The 17,069-nt window shown below is 39.5% G+C and overlaps 1 long non-coding RNA gene across 1 annotated transcript in view; it reads right to left on the bottom strand.

Annotated features, from left to right (window-relative positions):
• Positions 1-221: 221 nt before the first annotated feature.
• The window catches only part of LOC150059612 (uncharacterized), a 29,417-nt gene continuing 12,569 nt past the window's right edge, over positions 222-17,069 (bottom strand). The window contains exon 3 of the long non-coding RNA XR_016536391.1: positions 222-278. This is a non-coding gene — a long non-coding RNA (uncharacterized LOC150059612). The remainder of the gene's footprint in view (positions 279-17,069) is intronic.

Raw genomic sequence — 17,069 nt, forward strand, 5'->3', positions numbered from 1 at the left:
CTTGCAACAAATGTGTTTCAATCACCATTCAGAAGTCAATACAGCTGAAATAGCAAATGGAGAGTGAAAAGCAGGAAGGTGTCCAGTAGGAGGCGCTGTGGAGGATTCACTGGCATTAACAGTCATCTCATGTCTTTCACCTACCTGAGGCTTTTCCTTACTTGGAGTGTTGTTCTTGCAGAAGTCTCAGCAGGGTTATGGCCATACACAACATTCTAGGGCTTAAGATTCCACCATTCTTCCCCAAATTAGATGTTTCACATTGTCATCTCATTCATCTTGGACATGTTATTGAGGTGGTATGAATGAACAGAAGGAAAGAGTAAGAGCAACTAAGGAAATAGAGCTCACAAGACAAAGGAATTAGCCTATGCTTCTCACAGTCTGTCTTCTCTTCTAATAGCCTCCACAAAGATCTACTCCCTAGACTTTCCTCATTAGACCACAAACGGGAGCTGTTTGATTTGAAATACTCCCTTGGCATCACAGCCTAATCTAAAATCAAAAGTAATAGTGACTATGTATATTTTTACAGAATCTACAGGAAATGTAGTCAACAATACAACTTAAAATGTTCCTCCTTGCTAGCCTCATAGTTTAATTCACTAAATCATATCAGCCTGGGAACATATACGTGCCACCAAATGATTGGGTGCTGAAAGTGACAAGATGATACCGGTATGTACAATTGAGATGAATAACACAACGGCTTCAAGTAGAATTGCAGAATTTTAGGTATACTCAACCTGAGACTTAAAATTTAGCCTGCATTTCTTTCCTCTTTAAGACAAATCCACACAGTCTGTGCATTGTCATCTGCTTATAATTGCTAGTTCAGAAGTAACTAGTAACAGTGTCTGCCATCAATGGGCATTTCCACTTCTATATAATTGTAAGTCCTGTGAAGTAGTGGCTATTGTTACTTCTGTGTTACAGACAAGGAAACCAAGGCTTAAAGAGCTGAGTTAATGGAGAGGATGTATTATTCATCTTTGGGCTCTGCTATTTCCTCAAGGCAATGTTTACTGCAATGTTGGCCTGAATGACATTCACGAAATTGAGGAGAATCTGTCTTAACTATTAAGGAGACTGATTTATCACTGGAACAGATTAACACATAGACATAAATTTAAGCTTAATCAAATCTGGAATAGCCAAGAAAACTCCAGCCCAAACAGCCTGTTTTGATCTTCAAAGATCACTTGATATTTTCCTATGTCATGAGCAGCTGATAGAATAAACATGTTACTCTACCAATAGAACAGGTTAACACTCTGAGATCTTGCAGTACTATTTCTCATATCTGCACCAATCAGAATTAACTTTCTTGGTCAGAATTATGAAGGTTTGCAGATAGACAGTTTGGAGAACAGAGAGGTCTTAATGTAGCCACCTGCCTTTCAATGCATGTAGAATACTGAATGTGGCTCTTTCCTACTGGTGATAGGCTTCTTTAAGTAAATTCCTTAGGAATCTTTGATTTCTCCCTTCACACTCTTTTGATATTTCACGTGATAGAAGGCAAGTCTGTGTTCAGGCCAGCAACAGGTGCAATGGGGGTGGGGGCGGGGGAAGGACAGAGTTCCTCAGCTAACAGGCATGCCTATGCCTGGTGGATTGAATTAGACACAGTGCCCATTAGCAATTTCTGCAGATGTTCACAGCAAATCAGCTGAGCTAATTTTCTCACACTCTTCTGCATGGACTATCGCTCCTCCCCGACTATATCTCCTCTCTCCTTCGTCTTATGAGGCCCAATCTGTTCTGTGAGGTTGAAGAGATATGGCTGTTAGCTGATGCTTAGTCTTGACTGTGAAATTAATAACTCCCATGGACAAGAGCTTTGTTTTAATGAGGTAGAGTTTATACATATATACTCAAACATTTATGTACTGATGTGTATGCATACGTACATATTGAACTCAGTGCCTTGTACTCAGTGTTCTTCTACTGTTCTACACTCCTATCCCACAAGTCTATTTTCTGGTTCCCTCTGAATCAAAAATTATGTTTTTTTAATAAATAGCTAAATTATATGGTTTCTATCCTCCTTACAAATGTTATTAATGCCACATTATAACATTAAAGTAACTTAAGCATGGAGCTTTACACATGTCCTTTCTTTTAACTCTTGCCACAAAACATTAAGATAGGGTTATTACCTCCATTTTACTAATGTCTTTTCCATAAGCAGATTTAAAAATAATATCTCATACTTACTAGCGTCACCTAACAGATTCATATTAACACAAACACAGAAAATGTCTAAAATCTGGTCTGGGACTGCCTCCGCTTTCCTTTCCCTTATTTCTTAACTCATTTTGTGAAAAGTACTGAAAAGCTTCATTTGCTGAAAAGCCCTACTTCCTTGGGTTCATGAATTAATTTGTATCTACATCCTTTGAGCCAAGCTCTTCATTATCTTCTTCAGTCACTTTTCAGCCACCTTGGAAGCCAGGAAGGAGCAAGCAGGAGACTATTGCATTTGAGAAGCACAAAGACTCAATCGTAAAAGGACTCTCCTGACCAATCCTGAGACTTTGAACTATCAGGACCCTTGGAACATGTCTGTGACCAGAATTGTTTATACAGAGCTTTCATCCTTCTTCTAGTTCTTCATCTATTTCAACTACAACCTGTGTCTTTTCTGGGAGGATGGCTGAAGATGGGCTGAAGTCGTGTCATCTTCCATGGTCTCTGGTGCCATGCAGTAAGTCTTCTTTCTTTGCCTTTTACCACATCTCTAGACATTAGGCCTGGCTCTAAAATTTCGGTTTCATATGTGCTTCCATTTTTTTTGTGTGTGAAATGTATATTTTATGAAGGGTCATAATTGGTTACAATTACATTATGGATTTCCTTTTATTTCTGGAAGAAAGCCGGTTTTCCTGTGACGTATGGTTTAACAGTTCTGCTCACCTGTCAGGTCCTCTCTTCAATGCTTCTTGTAACTAAGAAAATGTATCCAATCTAAGAGACTGCAGGGATTTGAGGCTGCTATTCATTAATAATAATGTACAACTTTGTGAAGATAGTAGCCTCTTGCTTACTTTATTGCTTCCTGGAACTTAAGGTGCCTTCAGTTTGATCCTAGAAGAGTCAAACAATAATGGAATTCTTTGCTTGTCCCTTAAAGATTACAATACAGAATACACTAAAAGGCTACCATGAGAGTATGCCGTAAGTGTGATCCAGGGACCTCTGTAATGAAATGCACAGAAGAGACATCTTTCCTTTCATCTCTAACTCCTCTAGGGCAAATGTATAATTCCCATCAAGGTGGTACCAGAGAGCAGGCCTGTCTTTTCCAGGCTTCTTAATGATTTGACAATGTCTGACCCAACCTCCACTCCCAGCCATTTCTGTTTTTATGTGCCACAGTGTCCCTCTACAAAGCAAACCACAAACCAGGTCTGGGAACTCTTGGCAAAGAATGCCTCTCTTCTATGGGATAGCCCAGAGGTGTCCCAGAATGAGACCACAGGCGTCCTTAGGATGTTGACCCGACCCTGGGAACTTTGGAGGTTGACATAGGGGTCGAGAACCCATGTCCCTTGGCTGCCTGCAGTGCTGTTATATGACCCCACCCCACTGGGCAGCTGTCAGCATCACAGCAGACAAACGTTTGGACTAGAAATCCAGCCTCATTGTGAGAAGCTGCACTGGTGTCAAAGGAACATTTTCATAGAAAGATCTATGAGAAGATTGCTTGGGAAATTTTAGAACTTTATATAAACTTTATAATTGGTTGTAATTATGTCATAAAATTCCTTTTCTCTCCTGGAAGAAGTCCAGTTGGTTTATATTAGAACACTTTATATAATATAGCTTCAAATATATTTTAAATGATAAAGCTTGATCTGTATGCTCCAGGGGATTCTTCACCAAATTCTTATCTTTCAGAAGAATTCTAATTCAGACAAGGGACATTGCAGGTAATTCATATTCCATTCCTTTTTTTCATATAAAATACAGGAAGTATTCTCAAGGGTATTTGGGCACAATGTTTATCTCATGGTACCAAAGAAGACTTTATATTTGTGCCAGACAATGTGACTGAAGCACATGTCTACCAAAAGAGTGAATGCCTAAGTAAAAAGGAATTTCACATTGGCATTTCCTTTGGTGGGTTTCTTTACTTGTTTTTGTTTTTGTTTTTTGCCAGTCTTGGGCTTGGGCTCAGGGCTTGAGCACTGTCCTTGGACTTTCTCAAGGCTAGAGCTCTACCACTTGAGCCTCAGTACCACTTCCAGCTTTTTGCTATGTATATGGGGTACCGAGGAATTGAACCCAGGTCTTCGGGCATGCTAGGCAAGCACTCTACCACTAGGCCAAACTCCAGGCCCCCTCTTTGCTTGTTTACTTGGCTATTTTATCTGTGTCTTTTTGACTTCTGATTTATCAAAAAAATTGGGGGTGGGGAGGGAGTTTGGCCTAGTGGTAGAGTGCTTGCCTAGCATGCACAAAGACCCAGGTTCCGTTCCTCAGTACCACATACACAGAAAAAAGCCAGAAATGGTGCTGAGGCTCAAGTGGTAGAGCTGTAGCCTTGAGAAAGTCTAAGGACAGTGCTCAGGCCCTGAGCTCAAGCCCAGGACTGGCAAAAATAATTGGAAACCAGAAGAGAAAGGACATCAAAAAGATGGGGAGATGTGTTCTGATATCTGTTTGGTTCCAGATGTGTTCTAAGATGGGCAAACCATTTGTTCATCAACTGTGTGGTTCCACCCCACAGAGAAAAAGTAAGGAGATTTAGATATGGACCTCTTTTCACAGAAAATCCCAAGAAAGGAGCTAAGGAAGTGAGACTGTTCTGGGAGTTTTAAAGGAAGGCAATGTGGTATTGGGGAAATTAGGAGAAAAGAGGGAGTCCAGGAAAGACTGTGAAAGTCAAACCACTCACCTCAGGAGTTAGCCTCTGAGATGCCTCAATGTTCTCTGGGACCATCAGCTTCACTGGGGAAGGGACTGCCTTGTCCCTCAGGTCCACAGAGTTCCAGAAATGACCAGGTATTACATCTGACTGTGACTTCCACGGCCAAGTTATCCCCATACTATCAGATAGCTCCCGTGATGCCCGTGCCTAAGCTACTAGCTCAACTAATCTCACCATGTGCCCGGTGTCTGTTTTCTACTCAGCTTCTTGGGAGAAAGTCTCTCTGTCCTTTATACAGCTGGCTTTCTTCAGTGGCTTGAAAAGTCTACAGACATCTAGGCAGTTCAGCTTATAGTAAAAAGCAGCAAAGATAATAAAAAAAAATCTGATTCCCTTTACTTGAGATGAAGTTAGGTAAATATATATGTGTACCTTTTGTTGGTAATAAAGAAGTAAAATCTTTTATATACACAAATTAGTTTTGTTGTATTTTGCTGACTTTTGTAGCTGTGGATGGATCCTCTGAGTTTCTCAATTTACTATATCTTTTATTCAAACGATTATGAGGTTGGACCATGTAGTTTAGAATCATCTTTGGAAGTTAAGAAGAATAATATTCAAGGTGATATTATGTTCTCTGCAGAGGTGTACTTGAAAGATAACTAACATTTCTACCATTGCTAGATATTCATGAATGGATATTTAGTGGAATTAGTGCTTTTACTAGTGAATAGATGAACATAGTTTAACAATTATTGTAATTTAACATGAACAGCTGGCTAAACTTTTCCTTTAAATTCTTTTAAATGTCTAACTATCCCATAGTTATTTCATAAAATTTTATTCATAGGTCAAAGTTGATCAGGCCAAGATTCTTATGGGATAAACAACTCCTTAAGTACATAAAAGTTATGCATTTTATTGGCATCGTCCAAGGTTGCCAGATGTCATGTGCTGTGGTAGAAACAGAGCTCTTAGTAAAGAACCTAGTTAAAGATATTCAAGCCTTTCTTGACTTGCAGCCAGATTTTTGACAATGTGGATACGAGAAGTACACAATAGGTTTATTGTCTTGTTTAACTCTTTAAATTTCTAGAAAGATAAAAATCCCGGAGTGATGGAACAAGAGTGAAATAAACATAGTAAAACATAAGGGCAACATTAAAAAACTAGTACAATGTTTTTATTCTCTTCCTTTTCTCTGCTTCTTGAATGGTGTCAAAACACAAAAGCGCTGCAGGCTTCCCTCAGTGGATGCCCAGCCAGGGATCAGGCCAGGCTCTGGGGCTCTGGCTGCTGGGAGGGCTGTATACTTTCCCAGTCCTTCCTCGCCCCTGGTCAGTGTGCTCTCAAGTGTGACCCCATCTATGCTTCCCTCAGCATGCTGAGTGGTCAATTTAAGTTAGACTAAGCTGAATAACGTAGCCATGTATTCCCTTCAAAGTAAGGTGCCATAAGCCTAAAAACATCAAGTGTACCCACCAATTCCTGACAGGGAAATAAGCTGTAACTGAGGGCTCTGTTACTTTAGAAATGCAAGGAGTTTCTCAGAAGATGGATATCTGCATAACTTAGTGAAGCTATCCATTTTACATCATCAGAAGAAACTTTCACAGACATTGGGAATTATCAATAGTTAATGGAAAAGAAATTTACCAGGAGATGAATAGCAGAAAGAGTTAAAAACACGAAGAATATTGTGAGTAAATTACATTTTGTCTCCCCACCCTTTACTGAGGCAAAAACCTCAAAAAACTTGTTCTTCTAGGTTATTAAAAATATAGAGAATAATTATAACATTTTGTACACAGGAAGAAGCTGACTGTAATTCCAGTTGTTAGTTCAGAACTTAAGGTTGCAGCGTCTAAGCTCAGCCTGGAACTTCAGAAGTGTGTTTTCTCATTAGCTAATAAGAACACTAGTAGTTTGCTTACACCTGTAATCCTAGCTACAATCTGAGGATCATGGTTTAAAGTCAGCCAAGGTGGGAAAGTCCATGAGGTACTGATCTCCAATTAACCAGCAAAAAGCCAAAAGTGGAAATGTGGATCAAATGACAGAAGGCTAGCCTTGAGAGAAAAATCCAATGAACAGTGCCCAGGCCAATTTCAAATCCCAGTACCAACACACACACACACACACACACACACACACACACACACACACACACACTAGTAGTTTACAGTTGCAATTATTTACAGGTCAATGCAACTGCTGACTATATAGTGTCAAATGGCTGTTCATAGCCAGTCCTGTCCATGGTGGCAGTGCAATGCCTGGTAGTTAGAACAGTACCTTTGGTCATTCTCCTTACTGTTGTTTACAGATACCAGAAGGTATATTACTCGAGAATAGTTTTTCCATCTTCACCTCATGCTATCCACACCTCCAAAGCTTAGCTAAGAACTTCTTTCTAAAGTTGGTGCCAATGATGCCACCTTGTGGGCACAGATTTCTCCATGGAAAATACCAGCTCCTGACAGCAACTACCTGCAGACTTCTAGGCATCCTGGGAAACTTGCTTCTCCTGGCCAGCCTAGCAAAGTTGTTGCTAGCTGCCCACCCCACAGCCACACAGTACTGGCCCTGCCTGCCCAGTATTTTGCCTGCTGAGGGAAGCACATAATCCAGTGCCAGTGTCCTTGCTGGTTGAGCAATGCCGTATCGTTCAGGCTCTGCCCAGCTTCAGCCAGGGGAGGCACAAATGGCTTCCAGGAGGCCTTGCATATGATTAGCAACAGCCAATGAGCAGCCTTGGACCAGGCAGTAGTTGCCAACTGAGCAGATGTGTCTGAAGTCTGCATCAGTTCATCTGGTGACCTCCTGAAATCAGTGGAAGATTTATATTGCCAATTATAGATTTTTCTCCCTAATTTAGTCATCCTCTTCATTAAAAAAATTAAGATATGGTTACAGTTTAAAATCCAATGTTAACTTTAGAAATGTACTATCATTTTAGAGAGTTTGTGGAACAAAACTTAGGCTTTTTTTGAGGTAGTGCATGCGTGCCCCCCCCACTATTATTTACAGTAATATGCCAAATTATGAAACTCAGAACAGTAAAATACCAAGTGTACTTTGCTTGGAATTTGGTGTTAAAATGTAACTTTGTGAAAATATACTGGAGTTGACTGGTCATGGAATCCTCGTTGGGTAATTACTCTTGAGAAATGAGACTATGGAAACTGTACGAGCAGCCAGGCTATATCTCAGTGGTTAATTGTTGGACGTATTTGAATTTCACATATTCTTTGGATCAAGGAGATTTTGTTTTCCAACCAAAAATGAAAAGAGCAAATCCTTAGAGCTTTCTGAAGTGCTGTAGTTAGAGGTAGGTGGTGGTTGTTTCTCATGATTCTCTGGTTTACGTGTGGGACTGCTTTCCCTGGATTCACAATGTTTCTGCAAGTCCTTTCAAAGCGAAAACAAATCCTGGCCATTTTGCCTGAGAAAATGAAAGCACAGTTTCCTGTGCATCCAAAATGGAGTGAACCACAGAAAGTCCTCAAAGGAGAAGTATAATTCATTTTTAGACAATGGATTTGCTCTTGCATTGAAAATGTCAGGGCTGGCTTCAAGTATGACAGCATTTGCCTCACAAGCACTAGAGAAGCATTGAGTTCAAACCCCAGTACCATACATACAACAGACAAACAGACAGATAGACAGACACGCACACACAATTAAGATGGGCTGTAAATATACCTCTTATGTTCACCACAGAGCTCCATATTCTGATACAAAAGTATTAAAAAATTAATTAGAAGCAAATGACTAAGCAGTATGAGATTGTTTTTCAATTTTCACCCCTATGTTATTTGCCACCCAGCTACGTTTCTATAAAGCTATTTGATTTTTTTTAAGTTTACCTAGTCTTCATGTATCCATGCCAGTTTTGGGTCCTGCTGGTTAAAGAAGTAACCATATTTGCTTTTGGGAAGATTCCCTTTAGCATGCATCTGTGTGCGTATGTCTCAACCCAGACCCAGACTTATATGACATCAAGCTACATAGCAATGAAGAAACAGCTCCGATTCAGTTATTCCTCCATCCAGGAAAATTTGTTGTCAAGGACTTGATGGTGTAGGAAAGGAATGTTGTTTTGTTTCAAAACCAAAAATTTCCGACAAGATAGAGCATGAGTTTTCTGAAAGGAGAGAGCTTTTTGTGTTTTTCTCACCAACATGCTCAGACATAGCTGTCCTTTCAGCTAATTAAGCTGTTTTAAAGCAAACTGGTCAAACAGTGACATCTTGGTGGGGAGTCTAGAAGTCAATTGCGTGGTATAGAAGGCAAGACACTTCGAGGGTGACTTCTGCTATTGTGTTCCATGGCTGAATATTTTCTACTTGGTCAATGCTGCCAGAGTGACCCCATACAATTGGGAGAATTCAAAGCCACTGACCTCAAGAGATTCCATTAAGAAGGCAACCACAGAATCAGATTTCATGGTCGGAATCCAAACTTACCCTCGCCTACCAAGTCCTGATGCTCACAATATTTTATATGTATGTTTTCTTCCTATCATTAGCATATTGGTTAAAACAGCTAAATGAAAGTGAGAACACAACCCCTGGGAATGACGACCAGGGATTATTGAATGAAGAATCCACAAGCTTTCTAGTAAAGGAAATGCTTGGAAGGAAACAGCCGACTTCTAGATTAATGCTAATTCCTTTCAGAGAGGGTTGTGTTGTACCTAGAACACATTTCACTTAGCTAAATTCACAAGAAATAATGGATGTGCTCCCCTGTCAAAAGCTATTTAAAATGACAACCCATTGTCTTTCAAAACCAATGGATATGAAATTGGTATTTTCTACATTTCTCTGGGCTGAGGCATCAAAAATAAAAAAAGCCCGACCACAACAAAAGCAACATCAAATTTTCTATCAATCATTGAATTATGCTAAAAATATTTATACTTCATATTTCTTACCTAAACTTCCAGTACGGTGGAATTGGGTGTTTTGAACCTCTAAAAGTATTCAAAGCTGGGGTTTCCCCATTAATAGACAATGCTCCTTCATCTGTTGCCCAGTAGCCTGGTGATTTTACAACCCCACATGATGCTAGGGGCCCATGGTGCCACAATCAATGTCCTCCCATTGAGGCCATATGCCATCTGTTTAGACAGCAGCCTTGTCACAAAAGGGAATTGAAGAATATAATTAAAAACAAAAGGGAAATAATTAAGTAATGGCATTCTAGTTCTTTACAAAACAAGCCATACTTCAGTCAATATTTAAAGATCTTTTTTTTCTTTAACTTTTTTTTTTCTTTTTTTTCTTTTTTTTTTTGCCAGTCCTGGGCTTGAGCTCAGGGCCTGAGCACTGTCCTTGGACTTTCTCAAGGCTAGAGCTCTACCACTTGAGCCTCAGCACCACTTTTGGCTTTTTTTTTTTTTTCTATGTATGTGGTACCGAGGAATCGAACCCGGGTCTTCATGCATGCTAGGCAAGCACTTTAACCACTAGGCCAAACTCCTGGCCCTTTCTTTAACTTTTAAAACCCAACTATTCTCCCTACAAAGCAATTCACAGAAGTGGATCATCTTGCTCATAAGAGAAGGGAGATAAACACTTACTAGGTGTCTATGATTGGGGAGCAGAATTACTAATAGTAGAACTATATTATTGGGAGTGTTGTTGCTTCGTGTCTAAGATAGAAACTTTTGGAGCCAAACTACCTGGGTTCATATTCCTACTCTAGAGCTTTGGGCTATGCAGCCTCTGGCAAGTCTTGAAACTTCTCAGGAGATCCTCAGTTCCCACATGTGAGAAAGGAAAGGGATAAGAAAGAGCCACATGGCCCCAACAGGACTGCTGTGACCATTAAATGAGGTCAATGTCTGGTTCAGAAGAACTCTGTAAATGTTGAGGGTCGTGATCATCACATGTCAGGCATTTGTAGTATGTGACTGTCAGTCTTCAAATGAATCTCCACAAGGATTAGATCCGTCTGTCCTTTCTTATTTGAGCCACAGTGCCACTTTGGATTTTCTGGTGGTTAACTGGAGATAAAATCTCATAGACTCTTCTGCTTGGGCTGGTTTTAAGCCTCAATCCTAGATCTCAGCCTCCTGAGTAGGTAGGATGCCAAAGGTAAGCTACCCCATCCCTATGATAAAGGAATAACTTGGCCCCATCTTTATATAGTTCCTCTGTGGGAAGATGGAACTCAAAAGTAAGACTGCTTAGGGACTATCTTAGACTTGAGACCAACAGAGAATCCAAGTGGCCAGTAAGTAACTACTGCACGCTACTCACAAGAAGTATGTGGGTTTGTACATTTATCAAAATTAATAGGACACATATCCCAGAGTGAAACCTAACACAGATCTACATTTAAAACAATAACACACAAAACACATTTGTAAATCTGTATCTTAAAAAACTATATGGAAAGCTGACAATAACAGATGAAGATATTGTGAAGAATTTCGCTCTATACTAAAATGTTTTTGATTGTTAAATGTATATGTTAGATTGGTTTTTTTCATTTTGATGAGCTAGTTCAAAGTAAGAAACAGCAGCCCAGGGTTTATGGCTACTGAGGGTCACTTGATTTTGACATGATGTGACAGGGGACATTTAACAGCACCACTATTCTTATTCAGATTACCATTTTTTAAAAATTGATAATGCCCTGGTTGCCAATTCTATGGGTTTGCAGAAATCTGTACCACCTTTGTTTTTCCCATTCACTCTGTAATGTTGAACATCTGTCCTGCAAAGTTGTAGAATATGAGATCTTGTAATAAGTAATACACATAGTCCATTTGGCCAGAAATACCTGTATTTCTTTACTAACATTACAATGTTAGAATCCCTTCTTCGTATCTATTGACTAAATTCATTTCTCTATTGTCTTTGTCTAGTCTGTATAGCTTGATGCTGTGAAAATATTAGTCGGTATGTCTTTACCTTTTTTGCTGTTCTTTTTGACGTTGTAGTGCCAGGAAAGTGGAAGAAAAGTTGCTGCTATGATAAAAGGGGAGAGGAATACAATGTAGGTAAGAGGAACAATGAAATTAGAAGTAGCCAAATTTTCATCTGATTTATGGGAAGGAAAAAGAGAAGCAAGTGGTGACAGTCCTAAATTCCACGCTCTCTTTTTAAAGCAGTCACTCTAGAAAAAGGAGGGAGAGGTCACTTGGTACAAAAGGGTAAGGAGCAGATGCTCAGAACTAAGAAAGTGGAGATGTTCTGGGAGTCTGATATGCCAGGGGCCCAGTTAGCTCTTGTCACTAACAGAACAACAAGGTCCTCAGTGAGTGGACAATCTCTAAGTTCATCAGGTTTTAGTTACAAAGGCAAGTGAGCAAACAACAACCAAGGAACAAGGCAGTTACATAGGAAAGCAAAAAGGTCAATTAAGGATACCTTGAGGCAAGTGTTGGCAGTTAACTGAGGTGGCTCAGAGGAAGGATCCTGTAAAAACATTTCTTCCAGAGCATGGACAGAGTAGTTGAGGCAGGAAAAGATGAGGAGGCACCCAAGACACTAGTAACTTAAGAGGTAGCTGTTCCTTTTCCTAGAACTAAAGAGACCCAAACCCCACAGAGAGCTAGCTTTATGCTGGTCTGTCATCTTGGAAGCGCACAGTATTGCCAGAGATACTGTGCTAGGGAGGGAATGGGGAAGAAATGTCCCCAGCTTTCACCTTCCAAAAGCCAGTTTACTGGTGCCTCCTACTAAACAGCCCAACAGACTCTGCCTAACAAGGAAGCCTGGGAGATAGAGACTCTAGAGCTTTACCTGCAGGGACAAAGAATTGCAAACAATGTCAGAGAAGAGGCAGGATGTGGAATTAAGGTTAGTAGACACCTGCTTCCATCCCATCCTGAGGGCCTAGAAGCCACTCTTCCTTAATAACCATGTTGGAATGCAGCCATAGGAGCTTCTAAAACATTGGCTATTCATCTAAAGAGATGGAGTTTATTCAAATATAGTTTATTTTCTTACAGAGTTTACTCAAGTATATTGTTCTCATTTCCCTTCAGGCCATTGTAATGAAAAATTAGATAAGGGCATAGTCCAAGGACTATGTGTTCACTACTAAATTGTAACAACATGTATGAAACCTCCCCCATTTTACACCTTGTCAGTTTTCAGGCTTCCTGGAGGGATTTAAAGGTAAAACGTGGCAGAAATGTCTTGATAGGGGAGAATATTTCAGACTCTCATTGTAAACAGGTAAATCTTTTCAAAACTATGACTTGAAAAGATTGTGTGATTTATGATATATAGTGGGATGCTTTAAGATATGTACATATTATGGAATTACTGAAGTGAGCAGTTGTTTTCCCTCAGCATTTCAGCAAGTGCACGTAAGAGGTACTCTTTTCATTAACTTTCTAAAAATTTATTGTAAAGATGGGATTACAGTTACATAAGTCAGGTAATAAGTACATTTCTTTTTGAACACTGTCACTTCCTCATTTTCTCTCATACTCTTCCCATCATTTTAAAAGATGCAATATCTCATTATTAACTGTAGTCACAGTGTTGGGATAATACATTTCTTGAACCTGTTCGTTTTATTTTATTTTATATTTTGTCTGTCATGGGGCTTGAACTCTGGGCCTGGGCATTGTCCCTGAGCTTTAAAGCTCAAGGTTAGTGCTCTACTGCTTAAGCCACAACACTACATTTTGTTTTCTGGTGATTAATTGGAGGTAAGAGTCATGGACTTTCATGCCTGGGCTGGCTTTGAACCGTGATCCTCAGATCTCAGCCTCCTGAGTATCTAGGATTACAGGAATGAGCTGCTGGTGCCTGGATGAACCTGTTGTTTTGTAGCTGAAATGTTATATCTTTTGGCCAGCACATTCCCAGTTCTCCTGCTAATAAACAATAACTGAATGTTTTTATTATCTGACTTCTAAAATGATTATTGAAGTACATCGTTTTCAATCCTTCATGGTTTAAAAAATGAAATGCTATTAATAGTCATTATAAAAAGTTCTGCTATGAAGCACATGGAGTGCTTCATAGAGCAATGGGAGTCTTTGAGAGGCTCCATTTCTTATCCTTGTGCTTGTCTGTCCTTCAGATATTTCTACCTTATCCTTACTTTGTGCCACACATCACTAACCATTTCCCTAATGTCTTCTGGACATTTTTTTTTTTACAATTTTTAAACTACTTTTAACAATGAGCTGCAAACTTTCCACATTCCAAGGATATATCAAAGTCCTCTGCTTCATGCATAAACCCAGCCTCTGTTTTCTTTCACAGGGCTTGTCTTTCAGTATCCCCAAATAGTCATGTGCAATTTTATATTCCTTTGTCTAATCTTCCTTTCCTAAATCTACCTATCCCAGTCATGACTGTTTTACAAATGTTGTACCAAACATTTTCCAACCCCTGTCATCAAAATCTTTAGCTGCACCCTTCCACAAAGCTGTTTCAGATCTCTTAATTTTTGTACGTAGCTTTTGTACATTTGTTTCTGCCTGTCATTTTCCCCCATGTCATTGTGAATCAAAATACGTGAGGATAGAGGCTGTGTCTAGTTTTCATTGATTATCAATGAGACAAAATTTGACTACTCATGAGATAACCATAAACCTTTTAAAACAGAGAAGACTATAATATGAATATATTTAGAAGGGGATATATGATTTCTTGTTCCATAAAAATAAATTCTTGAAGCTTATAAAAAAATACCTGGATTTCAGGAAGCAATCTAAGACATGATTTTGCTTCTATATTGCTTTCCCTTATTTAAAACTCCTTTCACTCATCTCAATTGAATGTTAAATAATCTGGACAATCCATACACACACGCGCGCACACACACACACACACACACACACACTCAAACTAGTGTGTTTACCTGGAGAAGTCACCTTAAACCTGTGACACTGACAACTGGCTTTAAGTAAACCATAGTGAGAAGTGACATTTTTGGAAACTCTATGCCTATGCTTTGGATTTCATGGAACTTCTAAGGGAAGATGTGTGGGTGACTGGTGGTCCTGTTTTCTGGCGACTTGCTACTTTTCCTGTGTGGTTGCATGTTAAACATGATGACTTGCTGTATAGAAGCCATGTGTTGTCATAATGTAACATCATTAAACAAAGTGTTTAGAGCAGTTTTAGCCGAGCCAGAACATGAACAACAAAACCCGCCAATTACAGTGTCATTTTGTGTAGTTGTTAGGGCTTCAAATGTCTCCAACTTTTTCTGGTAGGCCATATTGAACATGTCACAGTGAGCATCTGAGATAACGACTTGCTAGGCAATGTGCAATTCTCACTCCCTTTTTTTTTTTACTATCAGAGAAGAAAGAGTTCTTTATAATAATTTGGCTCAAATGTCTACACACATTGCTCCAGCGTCTGTAGCAGCATGTGTTTCTAGGATTGTTCTGGAAGAGAAAATGCAGAAACAGCAGGAAGCAGAAGATAAACAGGCAATCCGTGACTCATTAAAACAAGCATTGGTAGCCAACATTATGGAGTGTGCGAAGACCCCAGATCCAACTCGCCTATAAACTTTTTTTACCAGCTGGACTTAGCATCTGTCAGAGTTTGGAAGGAGAGATAATCTGGTACAAATGATTTCAGTGTGTCGCATTTATTAACCTGCCACCTTATATAACGCTGTTGATTGGGAACTCAGGGAGATGTTTGAGCAATGACACAGCTTATTGTTGTGATGTTACAACTTCACTCATAAAGATGTAAGTTGCTATTTTTAAAAAAAGAAAAAAGATAATGATGTAAAGCTAAACTTCATCACAGTCTTGAGACATGGCTGTTCCCAAAGAATAGTTAAACTTCAGTTTGGATACTGACCATTATCCATTCTTCACATCAATTAGGCAAGGAAAGTATTTTATTTTTTAATAGTTGTCACATTAGCTTTTGTTAACACCTTTGATTCAAATAAATGCCAAATTAGTGCATCCATTTCCAGTCACTGCTCTGAATGAATGACTTGCTTCTGTCGCTTAATCTCAACAATTACTGGAAGACCATTGTCTATACTTTATGGTATTTTTATAGTAAAACTGACTCCCCCACCGTAAAAATCATACCCACTTCTTTAAAAATAACAGAGCGTGCATTTTTTCCTAAAAAGCTTTGCCTGACCTCACAGTTCGTTAGGGACAAAAGTCACTCTAGAAATTAAAAAATATGCAATAGCCCGTAGAAATTTCACTTCTGGGCTTTGATTCAGTTTTTTTTGCCTCCAAGTTTAGAGTTATTTGGTCAAGAGGGGGAAGAAAACACTATCAAGCAATTTTAATTCCTTACCCAGATCTCATACCACTAATTTCATATTAATGGGGATGTTTATTCTCTGGTACAAAAAATCTGCACATATTAACTTATAAAATATGGATAAGCTGGTTTCCTATAACAACATAGAGCCTTGCCATTGCAGAAATGAAAATTGCGAAGACTTTGGGAAAAAATCAGCTGAAGAAATGCTTCACATTTCACAATGGTTAGCCTATTATTTGTAGTTTTGAAACTTTATGGGTCCCCAATCTAATCTTTTCTGAGAATAAAAACATTAACATATGGTTTCACATAGTACAGGGCTGGAAAGCCCCATATCCCATGTGCACACTGTGTGAAGGGTGACATTCGCACTAAATACTGTCCCTCAGGGTCTCTACTCCATTTTACCTGGAATTGGAGAGCCATGAAATCCCTGGAAAAGTTGTTCATGAGTCTGAACCAAATGGTGCACAGTGTACTGAGATACTAACAGTGTATGCTGCTGCCAAAGGTTGTGGCTCAAATGTCTCTCTAAGTAACATTAAAAATCTGCTGCTTCATGCCTATGAATTTCAATATTTATGGCATTCAATAAAACGGTCCACTGTCAGAGGGAGATGTGCCACTGTGTGCTCTCTGAGCAGATGGGCAGCAATATGGCACATTTACATGGACCAGCTGTGGAGCACAGAAATGGATGCTGGTCAGAGGCAGGATAGAGGCTCCACATCTGGAATCCTAACTGACTGATCTTGGTACTCATTGTAAACTTTCCTTCCACAAGGCGAGCTCTGATTTAGGGCTGATCACTGGTGTGCCTTAAACTGCATCAAGAGTCCTCATTAACACAAGAGACTAGCGGGAGGTGAGGGCCTGGAGATCCTCTGTTGGGCATCTGTTCGAGTCTGTGGATGACACTCTGCTGTTGGTTATAGACTCACCCAGGGGAAGGC

This window comes from Megascapheus bottae, chromosome 8 (genome assembly GCF_031878675.1).
Source record: "Megascapheus bottae isolate mThoBot1 chromosome 8, mThoBot2.hap1, whole genome shotgun sequence".
NCBI lineage: Eukaryota > Metazoa > Chordata > Mammalia > Rodentia > Geomyidae > Megascapheus > Megascapheus bottae.